At 40.5% G+C, this 7725-nt stretch overlaps 1 pseudogene; it reads right to left on the minus strand.

The window, feature by feature from the left end:
• Positions 1-214: 214 nt before the first annotated feature.
• On the minus strand, positions 215-1784 carry LOC110887932 (annotated as a pseudogene).
• Positions 1785-7725: the final 5941 nt, after the last annotated feature.

Here is a 7725-nt window from a genome sequence, read left to right on the forward strand (position 1 = left end):
ACATTAGATTAAGAGTTAAATGCCCTGATAGTCCCTGTGGCTTGCCATTTTTTCACTTTTAGTCCCTAACTTTCTAAAATTACAGCTATAGTCCCCAACTTTTCAATTTTCGTTCCCGGATAGTCCCTAGGCCTAACATCAGTTAGTTTTTTTAGTTAAAAGGGTGTTAAATGACATAAATATCCTTTTCTAAAACATTAAAAAAATATATTATTCATTTAATCACCCCGTCACCATTAACATCAAATCTTCCAATCATCTCCTTACGCTCGTTCACTGTCGTCGACTGCCCCAACCGCCACATCATCTTATTCAAACTTTTCGGTGTAGTCACACGCCCGTCTCGACCCGAATACATCCCAAACGCCCCTTTCAACTCCTCCTCCCCCTCCATCATCTTCGCAAAATCCAACCCAAACACCCCATCTCCGTCAGCATCTGATGACCTCACCGCCATCTCCGCCTCCTAGTCCGACAACTGCACCTCTTCCCCTCCCACCTTCCTCAGCCTGTTCTGCAGCTCCGTTGCCGATATCATACCATCCCCATTCTCATCAAAGTAGTTGAAAACCTCATGAATGTCATCGGAGTTGCAAGAAATTGGTGCTGAGAAAGATGGGGGTTTTGTGGATGGGGAGGATAATAATCGACGGAAGAATCTAATGAACGTGGAACCTGGAGATGTGGGTTTTGTTGAGGATCTGTAAGAATTCATGGCTGAATATAAATGAATTGATGTTCTCAACTCATCAGTAATTGTAAATATATTATTTATTTATTTATTTAATCAAGTGGTGATGGTATGGTGGTGAAAGGTGGATGGTGAAGATAAAGATGGTGGACCCCACTTGATTAAATAAATAAATAATATATTTCTTTTAATGTTTTCAGGAAAGGGTATTATTGTCATTTCACACCCTCTTAACTGAGAAAACTAACTGATGTTAGACACAGGGACTATCCGAGAACGAAAATTGAAAAGTTGGGGACTATAACAGTAATTTTAGAAAGTTAGGGACTAAAGGTGAAAAAAGGGCAAACCACAGGGACTATCCGGGCATTTAACTCTTAGATTAATGAAAAAAAAACAAACCAAACCCGCATTACAAAAAATAATCTTTGATGAAGACATTCCCATTGTCATCGACCATTGAACCATTGACGTAAGCAAATCGCTGGAACCAAACAATTCACCACACATCAGGCATATATAAATAAACAAACTAAACCCACATTACATAAAAAATCTCAGACGAAGACACATTATCATCGTCTTGACCACAGAAACCTAAAAAGGATATAAAATGACCAGTGACAAACAATAATTCTGGCCACGAGGTTAAAAACCCAAGAAACAAACCTTCGAGCCGCCGTCCCAAAACTACACACGCAACAACAAATCCGAAGGTATACCCAATAAGTTAAACCAAGTAATAAAAGGTAACAACAGCCATCAACAACAACTGAATAAAAGGTGAAAGACCTAAACGATTAGGGGTTTACAGGAAAAAATGTAAATACCCCTGTTAGATAAAGTGGTGAACGGAGAAGATAATCAATAACAACATGAAACTCGCCAATGTAAAAACATGGCGAAGGCGACAGTGAATGGTAGGTGTCAAAGGAATCAGTGGGGTGCAAATGACGCACCCCAAAAAAGCAAGCAATATATACCACCAAAAGGTATAATATATAAAAGTAAGCGTACAAGTTAAAGAAACTGAAAAAAGAAGCAATGCAGGATGTACAACACAAATAAGCAACAACATGTCGCTAACTGATAATATATAAATAATTTGTTTAGATTATATTAAAATTGTATAACTTATAAAAACTCTATTTTAAAAAATCAATAAGCATGTATACTTTTTCATTTCACATTGTATCATTTATTTAGCCCCTAGTGTAATACATGAGATCAAAGAATACAAGTTTCTCTCGTTGTATGTTTCGCGGTGATAACAAATAAAATTCAAGGACAGTCGCTATCAAGGTGTAACACCCTGAAAATGTAAATCTTTTATTTAAAATAAAAGGTTGGTAAATAAACAAGTGAACTAACTAGGATTTAAAATAACCTAGTAAGATAAAAATCTTGTAGTAACTTATGAGAGGGTTAAAGCACTAAACATGAACTAAATGAAAGTTGGGGGACCAAAAGTGGTTAAATTGAAAATAATTTTAATAAAACATAAAATCAAAATCCAAACTCTGGATCGATCCAAGCACAGGGCGACCAGGAGAAAACCCCCACAACCCTAGTTCACACTTAATCTCTCAAATTGACGATCAAAATCCGTTCTAAATCAAGTTCCGAGCACGGAATAGTGATCCCCAGTGAAAAAGGAGACATAAGGTATGAGAATTTTATGAGAAATCTCTAGTGGAATTTCTAAGTGAACCTAGAGAATTCGAATTAGATGATTGCATGCTTGTTATATGATGAAACAGGAACATAGTGTCTAGGAGTAAACCCTAGACAAGTATATGATGAATCATACTTAATTCTAGTAAAATCCATGAACACCATGGAAGGTGATTAGTGGGTTTTGTAGAACTTGATAAACACTAGGATTTTGATGGTTGTTCTAGTGTAAATTGATATTTATGAAGTGATTTCAAAATTATTGAAGTTAACATTTCAGTAAGATAGTTGAATTGATGTAAATTTGGGCTATATGACAAGTTATGAACTTGATAACAAACCATGTAAAATTCTGCCTTTAAAGTGTTTGTAAAAATGCCTCAAAAAAGGCTTAAAACTGAAAATTCTAGTTAAAACGCATATTTATATTGTTTCGGCAAACTATGCGATATATGTTAAGAAAAGAGTTCGAAACATGCTATGGTTGAACTCTATAGGAAAGGTAGCCGGAGCGTCTAGTGGACAAGCCGGTGGGGAAGCGCGTTTGAAGGGCTTGCTCTAAAGGTATGTAACTTGTTCGTTACAATATGCAAATTTGGATATGTCAATTGTCATGGTTGTGTTTTAGTATAAAGACGTGTATTAGTTGAAATGTCGTTGTTCACAATTGATTGAATAAGTTGAAAATAGATTAGGAAGTGTTTGGTAGTCATTGGAAACGGAGGATTCCGTAAATGAGCCAAACGGGTTAAACAATTGTTTAGTAGTAGTAAAATGGTGTTTTGATTAGAAATTGGCGAAGACGGATCACAAGAGCGCAAAGCCATAGTTTTGGTAATGAAGCGCCGGTGATATTAAGCCCCAGATGTTGGGTAAAAATGCGCCTTATGGTTTCTATTGCAATGGCAGGAAATGCAGGTAAAAAACCTGCACCTGCTGGAAAATGCAGGTCAAAAACCTGCACCTGCTGGAAAATGCTATCCCCCGCGCCACGCGAAGGGATCACTTTGATCCGGCGCGACACGCGAGAGCCGTCGCGACATGCGATAGAATGAAGGGTGTCTGGCGCGAAAGGCGACATGACCAGTTCTGAATTTTTATTTTATTTTTCATGATTCGATGCTCGAACTTGTTTATACGCACTATATCAATGTCAAAACTAACATTTTAAGTGGTTTTGACTTTAGGTGACAATGGGGACTTTCCGGATGGCGATCAAGCATGTTTTGAAGAACCGAACACGCACTTTTGAAGCTTCCGCAATAGATTAACTTTGTTTTAGACAATGTTTATAATGTAAACAATTTATGAATCATGTTTTGAATGTTGGAACTAGTTATTAGTCAACTAGTATGTTATCATCTTAAAACTTAAACTTTGTACTTGTTTTGGAAGTAAAGTACCAATTTATATAAAATCATGCGTATTTCATTAAATTCGAATTGAAATTAGACGGTCGTTACAAGTTGGTAATCAGAGCTCAAGGTTGTCAACAAGTGTTCGGTTCAAGCTTGATCGTTCGTCCGGTAAGAATTAATTATCTATTTATTTTAGTAGATTTTATCCTATGTAAGTAAAAGGGATGTGAATAAATGTGCACGGGAAGAGTGTGTTAAGACACTCAAACCCGGAAAGTGCACTACTTGAGAACGGTCAAAGCAAGTTACGAACTTGGCTAAACCGAAGTAAATAAAGCTATGTTATAAACGAAATGTTTAATAATTGATGTAAACATTTCAGTTTCAAGATGACAGAAAAGAATGACGATGATCCGGTGCCGACAAGCACCGAACAAATAAAAGAAATAATTGCCGAAGAAGTGGGAAAGGCAATTGAGGGTAGTCTATCCGGTTTCATAGACAAAACTCAAAACACGGTGTTATCGTTAGTCGAAGAACGAGTTAAAAGGTTGGAAGATAATGTCAACCTTATGAGAGAGAAATCTGGAGAACGTAAGGGGTGTTCGTATAAGGAGTTTATGGCATGTAAACCGCAAATCTACAACAGGGAGGTCGACCCGATAATATGCCAGAGATGGCTAAGTGACGTCGAAGGGTGTTTGAAAGGACCCACTGTGACGTGAGTGATTTTATTGCTTACGGAACGGGTCAGTTGAGAGGTCAAGCCAAGGATTGGTGGGACAACAAAAAGAAGGAGATAGGAGCCGAAACATCATAATCCAAAGGCAGTCATCAACAGGATCAAGGAGGAGTTCATCCAGTTAAGACAGAGGGGTGAAATAATTGATAAAATCAAGGGCATTTTTATGGATAAGCTCAGATTCTGTGACGAGTTAGAAACTACTGAAGAGCAGAAGATATACTACTATTACAACATTTTGAGCGCTGAATACTGGGAGTTTATGACGCCCTCAAAGTATGAAACCCTCACGGAAATCATTAACACTACCTGGGAGCGGGAGATGGAGTTGAAGAAACAAATCGAGAGGGGTGAACGAAGGGCATGGATGTTAACCTGAGCCCTACAAAGAAAGCTCGAACGACTAAATCGAGGAGGAAGACGGATGTGAAAGGTGGATCGCCGAGTTGCAAGGTGTGTGGAAAGGGGCACAAGGGCGAGTGCCGCTTCAAGGACAAACCTTGTCCAATATGTGGGAAAACGGGGCACACGGCATCTCTATGTCCGGGTAAAGACTCAGTCTGTTACAAATGCTATCAGCCCGGTCACAAAAAGTCCGAATGCCCGGACTTAGTTGGAAAGAAAGACACTAAAGAATCCCCAACAGAAGCTCCAAAGGCGAAGGCCAGGTCCTTCCTACTTACAGCGGCTGAAGCAAAAACAGAACCCGATGTGGTCTCAGGTATATTTGCAATAAACTCGATTCATGTACGTGTATTATTTGATACGAGTGCGAATAAATCCTTTATTTCACATGGATTTATTCGACATCCTTCATTTGTATTGACGAAATTATCTGTGCCCTTAGAAGTTGAATAGGGGACAACAAAAGTTTCATAGTTTGTGATATTTGTCAAGGCTGTAAATTGAGTATCGATGACGAAGAATACTCGATAGATCTAATCCCGATGTCGATGGGATAATTGATTCCGGGCGCGAAACCCGTAGCAAAAGCGCCGAACCGACTCGCGCCATCAGAATTACAAGAACTAATGTCGCAGATTCAAGACTTGCTCGACAAAGGATTTATAAGACCGGGTATGTCTCCTTGGGGCGCACCGGTACTATTCGTGAAAAAGAAAGACGGAAGCATGCGAATGTGTATCGATTACCGGGAGTTAAACAAACTCACGGTAAAGAATCGATACCCGCTTCCGAGAATAGACGATCTATTCGACCAATTACAAGGTGCGAATTGGTTTTAAAAAATCGACCTTAGATCGGGGTATCACCAATTAAAGGTCAAAGAAGAGGATGTACCGAAGTCGGCTTTCCGCACACGATATGGACATAAAGAGTTCCTCGTGATGTCATTCGGGCTGATGAATGCACCCGCGGCTTTCATGGACCTCATGAACCGGGTTTGCAAGCCAATGTTGGACAAGTCGGTAATCGTGTTTATCGACGACATTCTGGTATACTCGAAAAGTGAAGCAGATCATGCGCATCATTTACAAGAAGTGTTAGAGACACTCAGACGACAGAGGTTGTATGCAAAATTCTCAAAGTATGCCTTTTGGTTATGAGAGGTGCAATTCCTCGGCCACATCATAAGTTCCGATGGAATAGTGGTAGAGCCGTCAAAGATAGAGGCCGTGTCAAAATGGAGCCCTTCGAAGAACCCTTCGGAAATAAGAAGTTTCTTGGGGCTTGCGGGATATTACAGGAGATTCATCTAAGATTTCTCCAAAATTGCTTCGCCTTTAACTAAATTAACTCGGAAGGAGGAGAGATTCATTTAGGGTGTTGAACAAGAAAGAGCGTTCCAAACGCTAAAAGAAAAGTTAACACAAGCTCCGGTATTAACGTTGCCGGACGGAGTCGAAGACCTGGTAGTCTATTCGGATGCCTCACTTTCGGGGCTCGGATGTGTTTTAGTGCAACGAGGCAAAGTGATAGCTTATGCCTCGAGGAAATTAAAGGTGCATGAAAAGAAATATCCCACGCACGATCTCGAACTAGCGGTGGTGGTGTTTGCGTTTAAAATATGGAGGCACTATTTGTACGGAGTAAAGTGCACCATATTTACTGACCACAAGAGTTTAAAATACTTCTTCGATCAGAAGGAGTTAAATATGCGACAAAGGCGGTGGTTAGAAATGGTAAAGGACTACGATTGCGAAATACATTCCCACCCCGGAAGGGCAAATGTTGTTGCGGACGCCTTGAGCAGAAAATCGGATTATGTCCTAATACGAGTGAGGGCGATGCAGCTTGTTGTAACCTCAGGTCTACTAGAACGTATCCGAGAATCACAAGCAGAGGCAGTGAAAGAGGAAAACTTGAAAAAGGAAAGGATAGTCGGTCAGCTGAAGGATTTGGCGGATGGTAACAACGGGTTGAAAACTCGATTCGAAAGAATATGGGTCCCAAACTCCTCTGGAGTCAAGACGCTCCTACTTGACAAAGCTCATAAATCCCGTTATTCAATTCATCCGGGGGCAACCAAGATGTACAACGATCTGAAACAAAACTATTGGTGGCCCGGAATGAAGAGGGATGTAGTAAAATATGTGGAGAAGTGCTTGACTTGTTTACAAGTCCAGGGTGGAACACCAGAAACCATATGGAAAACTGCAGCCGTTGGAAATCCCGGATTGGAAATGGGAACATATTACCATGGACCTGTTGACCAAACTGCCTAGGACGAGCCAGGGATTCGATGCTATATGGGTGGTTGTGGATAGATTGACGAAGAGTGCTCATTTCATTCCTATACGCGAGACATATACTTCGGAAAAGATGTCTGAGGTGTACACAAATGAAGTAGTGGCACGTCACGGAGTACCGGTATCCATTGTGTCAGACAGAGATACCCGGTTTACTTCAAACTTCTGGCGAGATTTTCAAGAACAGATGGGAACGAAACTTTTTATTAGCACCGCATACCATCCACACACGGATGGGCAGAGTGAAAGAACAATACAGACCTTGGAGGATATGTTACGGGCATGTATCATCGACTTTGGGGGAAGTTGGGACATTTATCTACCGTTGGCCGAATTTTCGTACAATAATAGTTACCATGCAAGCATCGGTGTGGCTCCGTACGAGATGCTATATGGCAGGAAATGCAGAACCCCGGTGGGTTGGGGTGAAGTGGGTCCGCATGAACTGGCCCACAAAGATGTTGTCCAAGCCACTAACGAGAAAATCGATGTGGTTCGAGCTCACTTGAAAGCGGCCCAAGACAGGAAAAAGTCTTATGCCGATAAAAGACG

Source organism: Helianthus annuus, chromosome 16, assembly GCF_002127325.2.
Source record: "Helianthus annuus cultivar XRQ/B chromosome 16, HanXRQr2.0-SUNRISE, whole genome shotgun sequence".
NCBI classification, from domain to species: Eukaryota; Viridiplantae; Streptophyta; class Magnoliopsida; order Asterales; family Asteraceae; genus Helianthus; species Helianthus annuus.